Below are 20,079 nucleotides of genomic sequence, written 5' to 3' on the forward strand. Positions count from 1 at the left end.
CACAAAATAGGCTAACGGTCTGACTGCATATTTCTGAAAATATGTTTAAGAAGTAGCAATCAGATATATAAAATGTATGATCAATATCTTACTATCAGATATAGACACATTAAATATTAGCGTTATTTCACCCATATATGTTAGAATGCATAGAAAATGAACAATGACTATCAAAAACATGAAATAACAAGAGTAAAAAACAACACAGTACCACAATATAAAGTTATGTTAATATCAGCACATGTGTAATTCAAAATATTTGTTGAACTTATTTTGTCAAACAACTTACGATTTTTTCTAGATTATTTCATAGGATAATTATATCTTTAATTTCTTTAAAATTGTATATACATAGCAAGTTACTGTAAATAATATTTTCTAAAACTATTTTATACACTACTCAGCAAAGATCAAATTTTCCTTTCAATGACTTTTACAAACTATTAAAGCTCAACAGAATATAAAAAGGACAATTTTCATTTTGAGATTAAACACTAATTATTGACTTTAATTGCTTGATTCTTTTGATACATTTTAACCTTTAAAAAGCTAAAAATACATAAAAGTTCCATTTTTCATTTGGAACAAAGAGCTAATAGACCTTGCTTGTGTTAGATTACATTTTATTTTTCTATTTAGGGTGTTCTATATGCATTAATTAAGAATTTCAGTTCTAGGTATAATATAATTTGTAAAATGTGTATTCTCTTTAAATTTTTGCTTTGATTTAAAATAAATATTGAGTAGCTTACTAACTTATATTTGTATATATTCAAATCTCTATTTCCTTTTCAATTTTGAGCAGTAATTTCTATGAATATATTTCATAATTTAAATCCATAACATATATTTTGATGTAGAACTTATTGCTTCTTTTACTTTTGTGAATTATTTACTATTTTAATGTATTATGATTGAATTATTTTAAAATTATAAGCATTAAATTGGTGTAATATTTGAGAATCTGATCATTTAGTTTGGCCTTCAAGTTTATAATATAATCTACTTCTGAAATATTTTTCTCAGTTAATCGATGCTTTTGTATGCTGTGATTATTTCTACATTAAGTATTCCTTTCAATTATTTCACTAATTTACAAATTATGCAATATTAGAAAACTACATGTATATATAAAACCATCGGTAATGTAAATTTTACACTTTTTTAAAATCTTTTCTGAAATTTCAAATTATTTATTTTTAATCTTGCTATGTAATGACTCAACAGTCATTATTTATTTTCTATAACTTTTACTGAGTATGTGTCTATATTTAATGATGAGATGATGATAATACATTGGATGTATCTGATGGCCTTTTTAAAATATATTTTGAGAAATATCTGATTGGGCCTTTTGTCTATTTTTAAGCAGATTATTTGAATTGGTTAATAGAATACTTCATAAAAACTTACAAATCATGAAAATGCATTTACCAATAATGAACTACATGGATATTAAAGCGATCGGTAGTAAAGTCATCAGAATACACTTTATCCATACATAAATTTGAAAAAGAATAACTTCACTATGTCATAAACAAGACAGCAACATAAGCAAAAAAGGGGGCTTTCTTTTGTCTTAGAGTATAAAGTGGTATAGAATAAAGAGAGAAATCCTATCATTTGTGTCTACTTTGGTTACCTAAAATCAACTAAGCATAGAAACCCAAAGACTGTATGTTTCTCCCTTTGATGTAAAGTTTAGAGCAATTGAACATCAACAGCAGAAACCCTGATTTTACAAGAATTATGGATATGGGAAGGATGCAGACATACTTGCCAATGAGTTCATTTTAAATTTAGGAATAAATTTTAAGAATTTGTGGTAATGAATACATAGTACCTCTATCCAATCTTTCTGCATTTTCTATATATTGAAGACTTTATAGTCCTACACAAACATATTAATATATAACAAAATATATTTTCAAAATAGGTAACACAATGAACATCTGAGTTTTCACTAAAAAAATTTTGGAGGTAACTGTCATTAAGCTTAACATTCTAAGTAACAGAAATTTTAGGATTTCATAAGCTATCAATGTTTTAGAATTTCTGTTGTCTATCTTTTGTTAAATTCCTTCTTGTAAGATTCAGAAACTGGTGATTTCGTAACTTCTCTCATGATTATTGCTATTATAAGCAAATTATTTTCTATACTTATCTCATACTTGTCATTTTATTACATTTATTTTTTCAGTAGAAAAATGAATTCTTTTTAAAATTGGATATTTTATTTATGTAAATTTCAAATGTCATTCCATTTTATGATTTCTCCTCTGCAAATTCCCTATCCCATTGCCCCTTACCCTGCTTTTATGAGGATGTTCTCCTACCCACCCACCCATTTGTACCTCACTGCCCTAGCATTCCTCTACATGGGGTCATCAAGCCTTCACAAGACCAAAGGCCTCCACTCCCATTGATGCCAGATAAGGCCCATTTAGCTCCGTCACTCCTTCCTCTAACTCCTTCATTGGGGTCCCTGTGATCAGTCCCATGGTTGGATTCAAGCATCTGCATCTGTATTAGTCAGGATCTAGCAGAGCCTCTCAGGAGATACCTGTATGAGGCTCCTGTCAGCAAGCACATCTTGGCATCAGCAATAGTGTCTGGGTTTGGTGTCTACATGTGGGATGGATCCCCAGGTGGGGCAGTCTCTGAATGACCTTTCCTTCAGTCTCTGCTTTACTCTTTGTCTACTCCCTTATTTCCTTTAGACAGGAGCAATTCTGGGTTAAAACTTTGAAGATGAGTTGGTGGCCTCATCCCTCAACTGAGAGGTGATACCTAACCACTGGATATGGTCTCTACAGTTCCTCCCCACACCCCTTTGTAGGGTATTTCAGCTAATGTGATCCCTGTGGGGTTCTAGGAGGCTCTTGCTTACCTGGCATCTGGGACTTCCTGGTTGCTACTTCTAGTTCCCCATCCCACATTGCTACACACCTCTATTCAATTTCCTGACCCTATATACATCTTCTCCATCTCCTCCCATACCTGATTTTGCCTCTCTTTTCCCCCTTGCCCTCCTTTCTTCCTCTGAAGTGCCTCCCACACACTACTTCTCCTAATTATTTTGTTCCCCCTTCTAAGTAGGACTGAAGAATTCACTCTTTGGTCTTCCTTCCTCTTGAACTTCGTGAGTTCTGTGAATTATACTGTGGCTATCCCAAGCTCTTTGCCTAATATCCATTTATCAGTGAGTACATACCATGTATGTTCTTTTGTGATTGAGTTACCTCACTCTGAATGATATTTTCTAGTTCCATCCATTTGCCTAAGAATTTTATGAAGTCATTGTTTTTAATACTGAGTAGTACTCCATTGTATAGATGTACCACATTTTCTGTATGAATTTCCACTGTTGAAGGATATCTGGGTTCTTTACAACTTCTAGATATTATAAGTAAGGATGCTATGAGCATAGTGGAACATGTGTCCTTGTTGTATATTGGAGCATCTTTTGTGGGTATGCCAAGGAGTGAGTGGTATAACTGGGTGTTCAGGAAGTACTGTGTCCAATGTGCTCAAGGCTCTTCCCCACTTTTTCTTCTATTAGTTTGAGTGTATCTGGTTTTATTTGGAGTTCCTTGATCCACTTGGACTTAAGCTTTGTACAGTACAATAAGAATGGGTTGATTTGCATTCTTCTACATGCTGACCTCCAGTTGAACCAGCACCATTTGTTGAAAATGCTATCTTTTTTTTAATTGGATGGCTTTAGCATCTTTGTCAAATATCAAGTAACCATAGGTGTGTGGATTCATTTGTGGGTCTTCATTTCTATCCCATTGATCTACCTGCCTGTTTCTGTACCAATACCATACAGTTTTTTATCACTATTGCTCTGTAATGAAGCTTGAGGTCAGGGATGGTAATTCCCCCAGATATTTTTTTTTTATTTTTGAGAATAGTTTTCACTATCCTGGGTCTTTTGTTATTCCAAATGCACTTGCAAATTGCACTTTCCAATTCTATGAACAATTGAGATGGGATTTTGATGGGAATTGCATTGAATCTGTAGATTGCTTTAGGCAAGATGGTCATTTTTATTATTAGGCCCAGTAAACAGTTTTCATGCTATCCAACGTTGCCAGTATATTTAAATCTGTTTACCACAGTATATACTAGGAAATATTTTATGTGCCTAGCCCTTTATAGAATCCTATGGTTTACAGGGTTAGTTGGCTGTTGAAATTCTGAGAACAAGAAAACAACAGAGGCCAGTCTGCTTCTCCAACTGGGCTGATTTGCAGGCCTGTTACCCTCCCACACCCTATAACCTACCATCTGTCTCCCAAGATGTCTGCAGTAACCAGGGACAACAGGTGAGAATCCCAAATACCCATGCCAGCTGGGACAGCTACAAAGCCTAGCTGACTCAGGACCTAACCCCCCCCCAGACACACACACACACACACACCTGAGTTTCATCTTCCTTCAGATCTGCTACTACAAGAGGGCCAGATTGTTTGCCTAATACCCTCCCACATCCCACAAACTACCTCTCTTCCAGGAGGTCTGCCTTAATCAGGAGCACAGTTGTTTTTCACACTTCATCTGAAATTGCGTAAGTCCTGCTCACAGAACCCAAAGTCAGCCTGTCTTCCAGAATATTCACTCTAACTAGGAACACAGGATGTCTGCCCTAACCAGGGTCATAGGAGGCCAGTTCCAAAGGGAGACACAGAAGGCCCTCTGATGCCCCTCCCACGCCTACCCACGTTGCAATTAGAGACAGCACTACATGCCTTCTAGAAGGCATGCTCTAATGGAGGACACAGAGTTCTACCTGCCTGCAAGAAGACAGGTTCCAGACAGAGACACCTAAGCCAGTAAATACCAACAGTAACAGACAAGCACGAGAACATAAGCATCAGAACCCAATGCCATTCAACACCATCAGAAATCTTTTTTTCCCACCATAGCAAGCCCTGGATACTCTAGGACACCAGAAAAGCAATATTCTAACCTAAAATGCCAATTCCTGAAGATGATGGAGGCCTTTGAGGAGGATATAAATAACTCCCTTAAAGGAAAAGAAGAAAACACAGGCAAACAGGTAGAGTCCCTTAAAGAGGAAACACATAAATCTATTAAAGAAATACAGGAAAATGCAATCAAGCAGGGAAAGGAATTGAACAAAATGGTGAAGACCTAAAAAATGAAAATAGAAACAATAAAGACAAATGGGGGCAACTCTGGAGACAGACGACTTAGGATTGAGATCAGGAGCTACAGATACAAGTATCACCAACAGAATATAAGAGAGAGAAGAGAAAATATCAGGTACAGACGATAAAATAGAAGATATTGACACATCAAAGAAAATACAAAGTGTAAAAAGCTCATAACCAAAAATATCAAGGAATTTCAGGACACAGTGAAAAGAATAATCCTAAGAATAATAGGAGTAGAAGAGGGTGAAGGCTCCTAGCTCAAATGGCAAGAAAACATCATCAATGAAATCATAGAAGAAAACTTCCCTAACCTAAAGAGATGGCAATAAATGTACAAGAAATACAGAACACCAAATAGCTTGGAGGAGAAAACAAAATTCTCTCCTCACATAAAAATCAAAACACTAAATGCACAGAAAAAAGAAACAACATAAAAAGCTGTCAGGGAAGAAGGCCAAATAACATATTAAAGCAAATCACAGGAAGCAGAGGGAAGAAGGGACATAGGTGGGAGAGGGGAGGGAGGGGAGAAACGGGAACATGATCAGGTATTGGGGAAAACAGGAAAGAAGCTCACAGCAATTGGAAAATGAATGTAAATATGCAGTCTCAGGATTGGGGGTAGGGGAGACCTTCTAGAAAGTACTAGAGACCTGGGAGGTGAGAGACTCTCAGGACTCAGTGGGGCTGATCTTAGCCAAAATGCCCCAAAATGGGGAGAGGTAACTTGAAGAGTCCACACATACTAGATAGACAGTGCCTCAAGTGGAGGGACAGGATTACTAGCCCACAGTCAACATTTTTGATGGAGAAATTTATTCCTCAAATAATGTTAATCATCTCTTAGCAATTAAGGGAAATGCAAATCAAAGCAACTTTGAGATTTCACATCGCCATAGTCCGGATGGCTAAGTTCCACTAAATAATGGACAACAAACTTTGTAGAGATTTGGAGAGATGGTGGGTCCATCATTTATTGCTATTGGGAAGGCAAATTGCTGTAGAATCTACAGAAAAATAATCCTTAAATGCTAAAGCTAACTCTGTTATATGACCCAGATATACCACCCCTTGGCACATGCCCAAAGGACTCAAAATCCTACCCATAACATACTTATACAAACTCTCATGGCTATGAAGAATAGCCAGGAAATGACAAAATTCTAAGTATCCTTTACTAGTGAATAGGCAATGAAAAGGAAGTTTATAAACATAACTGAATACTATGCAGAAAAATGAGCTTATGATTTATTGGTAGCCCTGGAAAAGATTTATCGTGAGTAAGTTAATCAAAATCTGGAAAGACAAATGCACTTACTCTCTCATTTGAGATTTGTAGCTCCAAATATTGAGAGGTGAGTATTCAACAAGGAATAACTACAGGAACTAGGAAATTAAAAATGTCCTACATGCCAGGTGGACTCAGGGAACTTGAGTGGTGAGTAGCAAGATATAGTTGATATGAAATGGGAACCACCACACCAATGAGAAGGATGTTTCAACTTGGGAAGACATCGGAAGGCAAATATAGAAAAAGTAGGAATGAGGAATTAACAACAGGAAAATTATTTGATAAGACCTCAAAGGATAATATTATATTTGCCTAAAATTACACTAATATTAAATCACATATGTGTGGAAATTATTTCACTTAGTGTGAGAAAGTTCTCCTCATCAATCATAGACTAACAAAACCACAAGTATTAGCCATAAGAAAACTCCTTAAAAGAATGGATTAGTAGCAGAGTCCACATGTTGCCTTAAAAATGCAGCATTCTGCCTTACTACATTCTACATCCTATCATTATACCTACAGTTTAGAATAGCTTCTACTCCTCATCAACGAAGTCTCCCTTTACAGCAAGTGAAGACCATCACAGAAAACCCACACTAGATACAATGCAGACATGAACTGATTCTGGGAAGCTCAACTGTTAACAACTACTTCTGTATCAGGACTCCTACATTTATAGCTCAGTAAAAATCATATCAGAGGAGGTAGAGAGGCTGTAAGAATTGGAATACCAGGAAGTGTGCTGCTAAATAGTGCACCCTAGAAATAGCTGTACAAAAATTCAACAGTGGCAATCTTAAGGGACAGGTTTGTTTGAAAGGGGAAATTTCTCATGGAGTCCCACTCCTATACAAAGAACTTCAAGCAACTAAGAAGTACTTTTAGAGGTAAAATAAGCCTTTGTCCCAGGTATGAAGCCCACCAGTAGGTTATCCACCACCATATAATCAACCCTAAACACTGGAGACTGAGACTCCTCAGGAGGTCAAGCTTGAAATTTTCCTTCACAGAGCAATGCTTGTTTGAGACTCAATCTTGTTGAATTCAGCAAGGCAATGTAAGAAAACTGTGAGCATTAGCATTTACATTTCAATAATAAAATGACACAGAGGCTTCCTTCCTGATGCTCAGAAGTGCTGAGTGAAGTGTCAGCTCTGCTGGGGTTTGTGAAAGAGCACTGTCTCCTAGGCTCTTCTCTGAGGTCCAAAGAAGACAGCAGGTTCCTTGTGTGTTGCACACGTCTTCAGCCCTCTCACAATTGAGTCTTACTTTCCTCATCCTAAAAGATCGTAAGTAATCATAGGAGATTAGCATATATCTGATGTAATTCATTTCTTTAGTAAAGACTTGTTTGCAAATACACGCCCATTTAGGTTTCTGGTAATTAGCACTTCAGTATATGAATCAGTATATCAACACAATTATCCTTTAAGTTAGTAAATATTATAATACCTTTTCTGTGTGCATATGCTGAGTTTTGTCAATGTGTTTCCAGTACCTGTCATAATCTCAAGACTCTTTCTGTGTTGTTTCACATGCTGGCTTCGTTAAAAATGTTCTAATATCTTTAAAGCTCACTTTTCACGATTCATCATCTCCTTGCGATATTGCTGGGATTTATTGAAGATTTCCATGTTTGTGTTCTTCAGGGATATTAATTTTCAGTTTCCTGTCATTTTCCCATGTTTGCCTACTTTAGTATTAAAATAATTAATAATGAATAATCCTATTCATTTGTAGAGTTGATATCCTCTCTCTTCTGAACGTTTGCTAGATTGTTTTCATTGGTACTTCTCTGCCTTAGAATTTTTTCAGGGGAGTATTTCAACTGTAACTCAATTCCACTAATGTATACTGAAGTTCTCAGTTCAAAGGATTTTTCCTTAAATGAAGTATAATAATTTCTGTGTATCTGAAAAATGGAAAAGTAAGGCAGTAGAAACTAAAGAGACAGACTGATGCAGCATCATAGTTGAATATTCAATGAACACATTTAAATATTCATATCTTCAGAAAGACAGCTTCTACTAAATTTTAAAAAGAATTGTTTTCTTTTTGTTATTTTTGAGATTTGCAAGTGTCTTTTGTGTAACAGACAGTTTTTAACTACTTTAAAACATATTAGTGCTCCAATACTATTTGTCTGGGGAAAAGTGTCCCCAGTAAAAAGTAAAGAACGTCTATAGTAAAATGCTTTCTATTTTCTTTTTTCTTTTTATCTTTATTACTTTATTAACTTGAGTAAACTTTTCAAGACTAAAAATTCTACTTCTGGAGACTATTAGTGATAATAACACTTCAAAAACATGTTTATGAAAGGGAAATAGATGTAATGTAATTAAGACAAAGAATTTTTAAGAAGTGAAAATCTGTTCAGAAGTACAGTGTGTATGCCTGCTAAATTTACATGTAAAACCTAATACTCATGGTGGGGGGTATGTGCGAGAAAGCCTTTGAGAAATTAATGATTAGGGGAGTCTACTTCGTGTATAAACCATTCTCTCTGCCAAACCTAAAAGCAGAGCTTATTAGAAATTGGGCCTATCTCTATTCCTCTTGCTTCCTCTTGCTCTCTTGTCCTTTGTCTCTTGTCTCTCCTTTCCCCTCCCCTCTTCTCTCCATGTACTCATGGGCAGTCTCTACTCCTCTCCTTCTCTACTCTACTCTCTCTCACTGCCCTACTACCCTCTTAGCTCCCCTCCCCATGCCCCGAGTAAACTCTATTCTATACTAAAAAAAGAAATTAGACCTGTGATGTAGAACCTCAGTTCCTAGAGTTGTGAGGAAAAAATGTTTTTGTTGTTGCTTTTCAAACCAACAAATACATGAGCTAAGTTCATGAGTGAGAGAGTTAAAGAAGAACGTTAATCTAGTAAGAAAGTTCTTCTGACAAGGGGTCAGGTTCTAAGACCTTCTCGGTCTGTATAGTCTGGGTGGAATATAGACATACAGTTAGCATACAACCTTAATTCTGAATGTGAAATTAAGGTAGTTTGTAGAAGGAAGCAGCGCTGTTTGAAAGTGATGTCTAATGGATGGAGAGTTTAGTTGAGTTCAGGCAACATAGTAGAGTTCATCTGAGTTCAGTCAGTGCAGTTCAGTTTGTGGAATTTAGAGGCAGCTTTTCAAAGCAGAGCAATTCACTGAGAATTTGAGAGAAGACAGTTTGAATCAGACAGCTTAGAGAGGGATTTTTCAAACATAACAGCTGAGTTGAACCAGCCATCCAGAGTTTAGAAAGATCTAGAAAGAGGGAGCTTATTCAGCACTAAGCCTCTGAGATGACAGTTACATCTGGCAAAACGAATAAACAAAAAGTCCATTACTTTTACAGAAAGTGTTTCTGAAAAAAGAAATTAAGATAAGCTAGTGGAATAGTTGTTTCTGCCTTTACTTATACACATCCAAGATAAATTAATACAACCACATATTACTAATGCCACTTCATATGATGAAGTCTGGTCAATGACTGACAGCCTATAAAAACATGGCACCATAGGACTACAATGGAGGTAAGATAATTAATGCTGTCCTGTAATAACAGCATATCCATAACAGTACAATCTGTTACTCATATGCTTATATTCAAGTTGATGACAAAAAATAACCTATCCATCAGTCAACCATGATCAAAAATAGGACATGCAGTTAAGGATAATATTTAATGTAATAATGGTAAAAATTTTGACTATATTCCTTGTTTACCTGTTTGCTCTTATTTGGGTTTAATGTAATTATATAGCCTGTTTCTACTTACAGAATGAATGTTTTCTGTAAAATAAAATTCTGTGTTACAATAGCATTACTCTCATAAATCACACTCTTACTTTATCTTGATTGAATCAAGAATTTCTGTGGAGCTAAAGACCAACAATCTGGCCATTTGTGAATTCCCTAGATGATTCTTATACAGAATAGCATGTTTCTACTTGTGAAATTCTCAAGATATATCCCACATGTTAAGCAAAACATTTTTCTATGTAAATAGTTCAATATGAATATCATTTACTTCTAAATTATGTTATGAATTAAGTTATAACTTATATTTCAAATTAAAAACAAGTATTTGCCTTGTATCTCCTACTCATTTTACAAATAAATACATCTATCTTTCCTTATTTTCCCTTGAGTATTTGCCACTTTGAGGACAATTCTTAAATTCCCCAAATGAACGTGGAAATTAATAAATTATATATTATAATAAATTATAAAAATTAATGAAATGAGCAAAACTCATGTATAATACAGTAATTTTTATATTCTTTATGCCAAAATAAAATTACCTCAACAAGCTTACCTACTAGGGAGGAATAGATTTAAGAGTAAAAGTTATTGTTCAAAACTCCGAAGGAAACAACTTTATGTACCCAAAAGGCAAGTAAAGATACCTTTAAATCCAGGGAATTTAGAATGAAAGTACTCAATATTAAAAAATAATTTACGCTCCATTTGACACATGTTGAGCTACATATATCTAACCATATTAAATAATCCAATTTCTCAAAATGACAGAAATGGCAGAAGCATTAAACTATCAGAAGTAGATTTATAAGCAGATAGTCAGTACATAACATTGCATAAGATATTGTCTTTCCCTTCTAACCTGACAGACTGTGTTCTGCGGTTCGAAGGACAATCATGAACATATTATATTATTCAGTATAGCATAAAACAGGCATAAACTTTATGTTTCCAAAATATTTGCCAATAACAGATTATAGGGAGATTATAGAATAATAATTTAAAGTAATGTAAACAATGGGTTTGTTTATACAACATTTGTAAGCTTATGTAGTGAAAAGAAAATGTAGATTCCAAAGACTGCTGTTTTGAATTACAAAAAATTTCAATTAGGAAATATATTTGATGATAAACATTAATATAGCAGATACCTTTGAGAAAAGAAGCTAGTAATAAGAAAGGAAAGCAGGGTCACTACCGAGATGCCAAGAAGGAAATGTTCCTTTGCTCTATGCATCTCTCTGTCCTTCCTATGGCTATGTTCCGTGTGTGTGTGTGTGTGTGTGTGTGTGTGTGTGTGTGTGTGTGTGTGTGTAGAGGAATTTTGATCCAACACCATGGTTACTATGGCATGGGGTCACACCCAAAGACATACATTTGTGTGATCCAGCTGTAATACAGTCATGCCATACACCTCTATTCCCTTTTACTGAAGTACATACCTTTAAGATAAAATAAGTTTGTACATAGAAGCAGCCATGTTTGAAAGAGCTGTCTGAGGTGCTGACAAAGAAATCAGAGAAATATCTGAGAGAATGAATCAGTGAGAGATTTGAATGAATGAGTGAGAGATAGGATATGCCCACTTGGACAAGAACATCACAGGAAAGAGTAGCTACTTAGCAGCAGTATGCAGATAGAGTCAGTCCATTGTGAATCTGCGCAGAGGGTGCAGAATAGTGGAATTGAGTTCATCCCTGTGTTCAGGTAGTTCAGTGCAAGTCAGTAGAGCAGTTGAAGCCAGAGAATAAGAAGGAGCCAGATAATTAGATCAGATTCCCAGAGTTAGTTTGAGGCCAGGCAGAGAAATTCAGGAAGAATTTGAGAGAAGCTAGGTTGAATCAGTTAGCTTGAAGAGGAATTCTAGCTAGAACAGGTGAGTTGAGTCAGCAGCCAGAATTCAGCAAGAACTAGAGCGGGTGAGCATATTTAGCAGTTAGGCCTCCAGGATAACAATTACATCAGACAAAGAAAAGACAGTTTTACATGTGACTTTGTGAGTTTAATCTATGTAGTCCTATAGGTGTTTTCACCTAAAACTTCATGAAGGTGCAGCTTGTATGCTCCTATTTTATACTAAACATAATCACGAATGATAACTGCTGACACTTATAAAAATCACAAATATATAAGGAGATATATCATGATAAAGTTTAGAATCATTTAAAATCCAATGAAGAACACAAATACATATATATATATATGTATATATATGATATAAGGTATTCTTTCACTACATGATTTAAAACACAGGCAAATAAAAAAATCAACCTATTAACCTTTCAAATAAAAATATTCTCACAAAATGTCTAACTACCATGTGTTTCTGTGGATAGTTTGTGGGGATAAAATTATTTATAATTTGATATTATAAATTTATATATGCAATATATTTATATTATATATTAATGTAATTTCATGTTATATATTATGTAAATAGAAATTTTAACAGTGCATATAGATATTACTTGTTACTTATAATTATTTATAAACATGATTTATATTGACTTTATTTTAGAATATTTTAATTTACAGATCATAAAATAAAATTGTATACCTTCTTTTTCTTTCCTCCATCGAACCCCTCTCTATACTTCTATTCTCTTTCAGTCCCCTGGCTATCTATTCCCCCCCTCTCTCTACATATATATATATATACATATATATATATGAATAATATTATATATTTATATATAATACATAATAAATGTGTGATTTTAAATATTTTTATGAGTTATCTAAGTATATGATATGTATTCCTAAGTACATAAGTACATGCTCTTCAGACTGACCCTTGAGTATTGGATAACCAACTTTCCTATAAATGCTTGGCAATTCCTCTGAACAGTAAGGTTAACTTTGTATTAAGAATGCATGTTGTATGAGGTATGTTTTTTATCTTGCCTGAAGTGACAAAATCTGTGTGGATTTACTTTAGATAAGCAATTCCTTGCAATAAACAATTCACTACGGCTACTTTTTACTTCTATCACTAACACAATGTCAAATTTACAGAGTCAGAGCTAACAGACAGTATATTCATGCTTACTAAGATTGAGTCCTTCATGATAGGTGAATAAGAAGTCGCAGTAACCTTCACAATGTTGATTTTCCTGTGCTACTGCTTCATCAAGTAAATGCAATGCTTTTGTGAAACTTTAATATTGAGGGGCTTTCTCAGATCTACACTGTGGTTTAAATAAGGCTCAAAGAGTCTATGCAATTAGTTTAAAACTTCACAGCTCTATCATAGGTACTCTCTCAGCAAGCTTCTACTTAACCTGACTTTCCAGCCTTGTAGCTAGCTGTTTACCTCCATGCTCCTCTTCCTGCTTATCCTATTCCTGTCTGTCTGTCTGTCTGTCTGTCTCTATTCTCCTACCTCTGTTGTGTCGTTCCTGGGTCTATATCTGCCCAGAAGTTCTGCCTCCACACTTCCTGCTCCAGCAATAGGCAGTCAGATACTTATTAGAACCAATTAACAGCAAGAGAATGTCTGCTTCATTGCTTTCCCTGTCTAAGGCATTGAGAGCTCATGACCTTCATCATTTGGAAAGATGTGGAAGAACAAGAATTTAAAAGTAGAAAAGTCACTGATAGTCTATAGACATGACAATAACAAAACATTGCCAACACTTACCTCTCTTTTGGTACAGAATTACAAATAAAAAAATCATAGATACACTGTTATACAACATGAATAATGTCATTCCATTTAGTTAGAGAAATCGCTGCATCTATGTCATTAATAAACTATATAAAATAAGGTCAATTATGAGGACTATTAGGTAAGAATTACATTTATAATGCCAGTCCCTTTGTATTTGACAACCTTGGAGAAAGCATTTCAGTATCTAACTTATCTTGCTGAGTTCAAAGTTCTGTACCTAAATCAATTTATTATCAGCATTTCAGATTTATATCCTCTATTCTAACTTGCATTTTACATATCAAAATTCTTCTTATACTCTAAAACATTTTTAGATCCTAAACAACTTAGGATTTATTTTTTTATTATTAATGGATATCTTATTTAATTACATTTCAAATATTGTTCCCATCCTTGTTTCCCCTCTCCAACCCCCCCAACATATCTCTCCTTACCCCTGCCTCTATGAGGGTGCTCCCCTACCCACCTACCCACCATCCCTGGCTAAAGTAACAAGCTTCCACAAGACCAAGGGTCTCCCCTACCATTGATACCAGATAAGGTAATCCTCTGCTACATATGAAGCTGGGTTCCTCTATTTGTACTCTTTGGTTGGTGGTTTAATCTCTGAGAGCTCTGGGGATGGGGGGGCATCTGATTAGTTGATATTTTTGTTCTAACAACAGGGTGGTAATCCCCTTCAGATCTTTCGCTCCTTCTCCTAACTCTTCCATTATGGAACCTGTGCTTAGTCCAATGGTTGTGTAGGAGCATCTATATCTGTATTGTCTCAGGGGTCAACTATACAAAGCTCCAGTAAGTACTTCTTGGCATCAGCAAAAGTGCCTTGGTTTGGTTTCTGAGGCTAAGATTGATTCCTAGAAGAGGCAGTCTATGGATGGCCTTTCCTTCAGTCTCTGCTCCACTCTGTCTCTGCAATTCCTTTAGACAGGATCAATTCCAGGTTTAAATTTTTGATACGAGTAGTTGGCCCCATCCCTCAAACAGGGGCCATGCCTGTCCACTGGATATGGTCTCTACAGGTTCAATCTCCCCTTTGTTAGATATTTCAGCTAATGCCATTCCCTTTGGATCCTGAGATGCCAAGCTTTATGTCTTTAATATTGATAGACTTCATAACATGACCTGCTTGCTTTCCCTTTCCAATTGTGCTGGGAGCCTCAGCACTTGAACCGAAGCCACAGAGCCTGCACCCCAGTTGCAGTTCAACTTCCCAAGTATTCTGACATATTCAGGCTCACAGGCTCACAGGAAGGACAGTCTCCAGTCAGAGACAGGGAGGCATGATAATACCAGAGATAACCAGGTGGCAAGAGGCAAGCTTAAGAACATAAGCAACAAAAACCAATTTGATTTGGCAATATCAGAACCCAGTTCTCCCTAGCAAGTCCTAGGTAGTCCAACATACCTATAAAGCAAGATCTAAATTCTCATTCATGAAGATGATAGAGGACTTTAAGGATGACATAAAAAATTTTCCTTAAAGAAACACAAAAGAACACAAGTGAACAACTTGAAGCCCATAAAGAGGAAACACATAAATTCCTTAAATAAATAAATTAGAACACAATGACACAGGTGAATGAATTGAACAAAACTGTCCTGGATCTAAAAATAGAAATAGAAATATTAAACACACACACACACACACACACACACACACACACACACACACAAAGGGAAACAACGCTGGAGATAGAAAACCAAGGAAAGAGATGAGAAGACACAGATGCAAGCATCACCAATAGAATACAAGAAATAGAAAAGAGACTCTCGGTGGTAGAAAATATCATAGAAGACATTGACAGAACAATAAAGGAAAATAAAATAAAAAAAGCAAAAAGCTCCTATCTCAAAACATTCAAGAAATCCTGGACACAATGATAATATCAAACCAGAGAATAATAGGTATAGAAAAAAGTGAAGAATCCCAACTCAAAGGGACAGCAAACATCTTCAACAAATTATAGAAGAAATCTTCCCTAACCTAAAGAAAGAATGCCCATATACCTAGAAGAAACCTACAGAACACCAAACATATAGGACCAGAAACAAAATTCCTCTTGTCACATAATAATTAAAACACCAAATACACAGAACAAAGAAAGAATATTGAAAGTAGTAAGGAAAAAAGTCAAGTCACATATAAAGGCAGACCTATAAGAATAATATCAGATTTCTCAGCAGAGACTAAAAGCCAGAAAATCCTAGGCAGATGCCATGCAGACCCTAAGAGAACACAAATGCCAAACCAGGATACTATATCCAGCAAAACTCTAAATTAACATAGATGGAGAAACCAAGGTATCCTAAGACCAAACCAAATATAAAGAACATCTTTCCACAAATTCAGCCCTACAGAGGATAATAGAAGGAAAAGTCCACCACAAGGTAAGAAACTCCACCCAAGAAAAAACAAGAAATTAATCTTTTCGAAACAAACCCAAAGGAAGAGAAACACACAAACATAATTCCACCTCTAACAACAAAAATAAGAGGAAGAAACAATCATTGGTCCCTAATAATTTGCAGCATCAATACACACAATCCTGGATATATAAACAGATCCAAATTTTTCCTACAAACAGGATACACACCTCAGTGACAAGACAGACATTACCTCAAAGTAAAAGGCTGGGGAAAAAATTTCTAAGCAAATAGTCCCAAGAAAAAAGCTGGAGTAGACATTCTAATATCTAACAAAATAGACATTCAATCAAAAGTTATTAAAAAATGTGGAAGAACACTATGTACACATCAAAGTAAAAATCCATCAAGATGAACTCTCAATTCTGAACATTTAGGCTCCAAATGCCAGGGCACCCACATTTGTAAAAGAAACGTTACTGAAACTCAAAGCACACATTGAACCTCACACAATAATAATAGGAGTTTTCAACAACCCACTCTCACCAATGGACAGATCATGGACAAAAACTAAACAGAGACACAGTGAAACTTAAGGAATTTATGAACCAAAATGATTTAATAGATATCTTTAGAACACTTTACCCTAAAACAAAAGAATGTACCTTCTTCTCAGCACCTTATGGTACCTTCTCAAAAATCAACCAGATTTTTAGATACAAAACAAACCTCAATAGATACAAGAACACTGAATTATCCCCATGGATTATATAGGACCACATCAGACTAAGGGTGGTCTTCAATAGCAACAAAAACTACAGAAAGCCCACATATATGTGGAAGATGAACAACTATCTACCCAATGAAAATTTGGTCAGGAAAGATGCTCCAACATATAATAAGGACACATGCTCTACTATGCTTATAGCAGCCTTTTTATAATAGCCAGAAGCTGAAAATAACCCTCAACAGAGGAATAGATACAGAAAATGTGGTACATTCACACAATGAAATACTACTCAGTCACTAAAAACAATGACTTCCTGAAGTTCATAGGCAAATGGATGGAACTTGAACATGGCATCCTGAGTGAGGTAACCCAGCTACAAAAAAACACACATGGTATTAAGTGAATATTATGAAAATAGCTTGGAATACCCATGATACAACTTATAGACAATCTGAAAGTCAAAAAAAGGAAGACCAAAGTATGGGTGTCTCAGTCCTATGTAGAAGTGGGAGTGAAATTGTCATGGAAAGTTGAGGGTGGGAGAAAGCTTAAGAAAGAGTGGAGGGGGAGAGGAAATAAAAGGGTAGGATTAGGAACGGGAGGAGATGGGTGAGATGTATAGAGGGTCAGGAAATTGAACAGAGGTGTGTAGCAATGGGGGGGTGGAGAACTGGGGGTATATGCCAGAATGTCCCAGGTGTCCCAAATGTCCCAGAATGTCCCAAAGCTAGAGGCTCCAGCACCCAATGGGGATGACTTTAACTGAAATACCCAACTAAGGGGAGAGAGAACCCATGGAGACTATATCCAAAGGTGAGGCGTGGCCACTGGTTGAGAGTTGGGGTCACCCAACTTTCACAAAATTTAACCCAGAATTGCTCGCACTGTCTAAAAGAAAAACAAAGACAAAGAGTTGAATAGAGACTGAAGGAAAGGCCATTCATCAGAGCCTGCCCGAATTGGAGATACATCTCCAGATGCAGGGACCAAACCCAGACATTATTGCTGATGCCAAGAAGTGCTTACTGACAGTATCCTGATATAGCTGTTTGCTGACAGGCTTTGCCAGAGCCTGACCAATACAGATGAGGATGCTTGCAGCTAACCATTTAACCATAGGATTGAGCAGAGAAACCCCAATGGAGAAGTTAGGGGAAGGAGTGAGGAATTTGAACAGGTTCGAAACCCCTTAGGGAAAACAACAATATCAGTCAACAAGTCTACCAAGAGCTCCCAGGGACTAAACCACCAACCAACAAATATACATGGAGAGACCCATGGCTCCAGCTACCCATGGTAGCAGAGGATGGCCTTTGGTATCAGTGGGAGGGAAGCCCTAGGTCCTTTGAAGGCTTGATGCTCCAGCATAGGGGAATGATAGGGCAGTGGGATGAGAGTGGGTGTTTGGGTGGGGGAGCACCATCATAGAGGCATGGGGAGCAGGGTTGGAATGGGGGGGTGGATACTGGGAAGAAGGAAAAATATGAAATGTAAATAAATAAAATAACCAATTAAAAAACCTTTATACCACAATTGTGAGGGTTCAATTTTGAATTTGATAACAAGGAAAACTGTAACTGTCTCAATTTTAATCTCACCAGATACCAGAGAAGGATAAATTGAACATGAGTCAAAAGGAAATACAGAGCAAGCACCTTGCAAATCTATAGAAATGACAGAAACTTATTAGCTACCTGGAAAGTTACCAAATGGTCTTCTGTTCCAATAGGACAACCATCTTTGGCCTCCAAGCCAAGAAAACTTGACAGACTTTTCTTTGAAGCTGGAGGTTCTTTTCTGCCTATCATTCTCTTCAAGGAGAATTGAGGGTCTTCCAGCAGTTGAAACTGTCTTTCTGTCAGAAATATCTTTTATTGTTAAAACATCTTAAAGTTCTTTTCAGATCATAAATCTATTTAAGGTATATCTAAATATGCAAACTGCTTGTTTTTAACTGTTGACTTTCTGCTTAACTTTGAAAACCTATACAGAAGTTAAAGTGCATATCTCTAATAAAACTAGTAGCTAACATGACTACAATGGCCAAGCCAGATCAATCAACAGGGTCTCAAGAGAGGGAGTGAGGAATAAGAAGAGAAGAGACAATTAGACAACGTTATAACATGACCCAAGTCAGGGTTGACGTAGGGTTGTTCTTATTTTTGCAGTCTGCTTTTACATCATTCTAGGTTAGTGCAAAGAATAGGGTCGGTTCTTAGAACAAAGACAGTCATCAAGGAAAAATCAGGTCATAAACATAGTAGTAAGGAACATAGAAGGCATAAGCAAAGGTCCCAAGATTAAGGTTTTAATAAAATGATCAAGATACAAAGAACACATTTCTCAGCTGTGTTCATCTTGAGCTTTGACCTAGCTCATTATCAAATTCTTGCCTGAGAGCTTACTTTCTTATCCTAACTCACTGTAAATATTCTTGTCAGTATCTTGAAGTGGTACCAAGAGCTCTCCATACAAGTTAGACTACTTATAGGTGACTTACTATTAGCTTGCATTCCTTAATTACCTTTGAGAGTTTACAATAGTGGCTTCCACAGGACACTGTGTTTTTAAATGAGTTACATGTTTACTTATACCTTGAACATGAGGTAAATCACATATACTATATTCTGAAGCAAATATAACTGTAAACTTCAATCATCATTCAAAAATCTGTACCAATCTCAAATATTTGAGAATTGTTGCTTTCTAGTCTAAAATGAGGAACAATAATTCCTCCCTCTTTCCCCTTTTAAGGAGATACCATAATCTACCTAGTTCTGTTTTGTTTCATTTTGGTGTTTTTGTTTTTATGTTTGTTGTTTTGTTTCTTTGTTTTTTTTTATTGTTTGTTTTGTCCTTACATTTCCTTATATCCCCCTTCAATACATTAATACTAGATACGAGAGAAAGAAGAATAGAGGGAGGGAAAGTTATTCCTGAATCTTACCTCCTTCATTTTGTTTCTTCCTTGATCATGACCAATAACAACTTGCAAACGCCACACTTAAACAGCAATAACCATCCATAACCCACTGGGTAACCTAAACCACCCCACCCCACCCCTAGGAAATGTGGCTATTATAATCATTGGGAA

General features: G+C 36.0%; 1 long non-coding RNA gene across 2 annotated transcripts in view; it reads right to left on the reverse strand.

The window, feature by feature from the left end:
- Positions 1 to 225: 225 nt before the first annotated feature.
- The window catches only part of LOC148001294 (uncharacterized), a 32,577-nt gene continuing 12,723 nt past the window's right edge, over positions 226 to 20,079 (reverse strand). The window contains exons 3-4 of one of the 2 annotated variants that reach the window (XR_015636976.1): positions 18,680 to 18,840; positions 2,221 to 7,756 (exon numbers count right to left, since the gene is read on the reverse strand). This is a non-coding gene — a long non-coding RNA (uncharacterized LOC148001294). Of the gene's footprint in view, positions 7,757 to 18,679; positions 18,841 to 20,079 lie in introns of both variants that reach the window. The other variant, XR_015636977.1, reaches the window with a different exon arrangement.

Source organism: Rattus norvegicus, chromosome 14 (assembly GCF_021556685.1).
Source record: "Rattus norvegicus strain SHRSP/BbbUtx chromosome 14, alternate assembly SHRSP_T2T, whole genome shotgun sequence".
Lineage (NCBI taxonomy): Eukaryota > Metazoa > Chordata > Mammalia > Rodentia > Muridae > Rattus > Rattus norvegicus.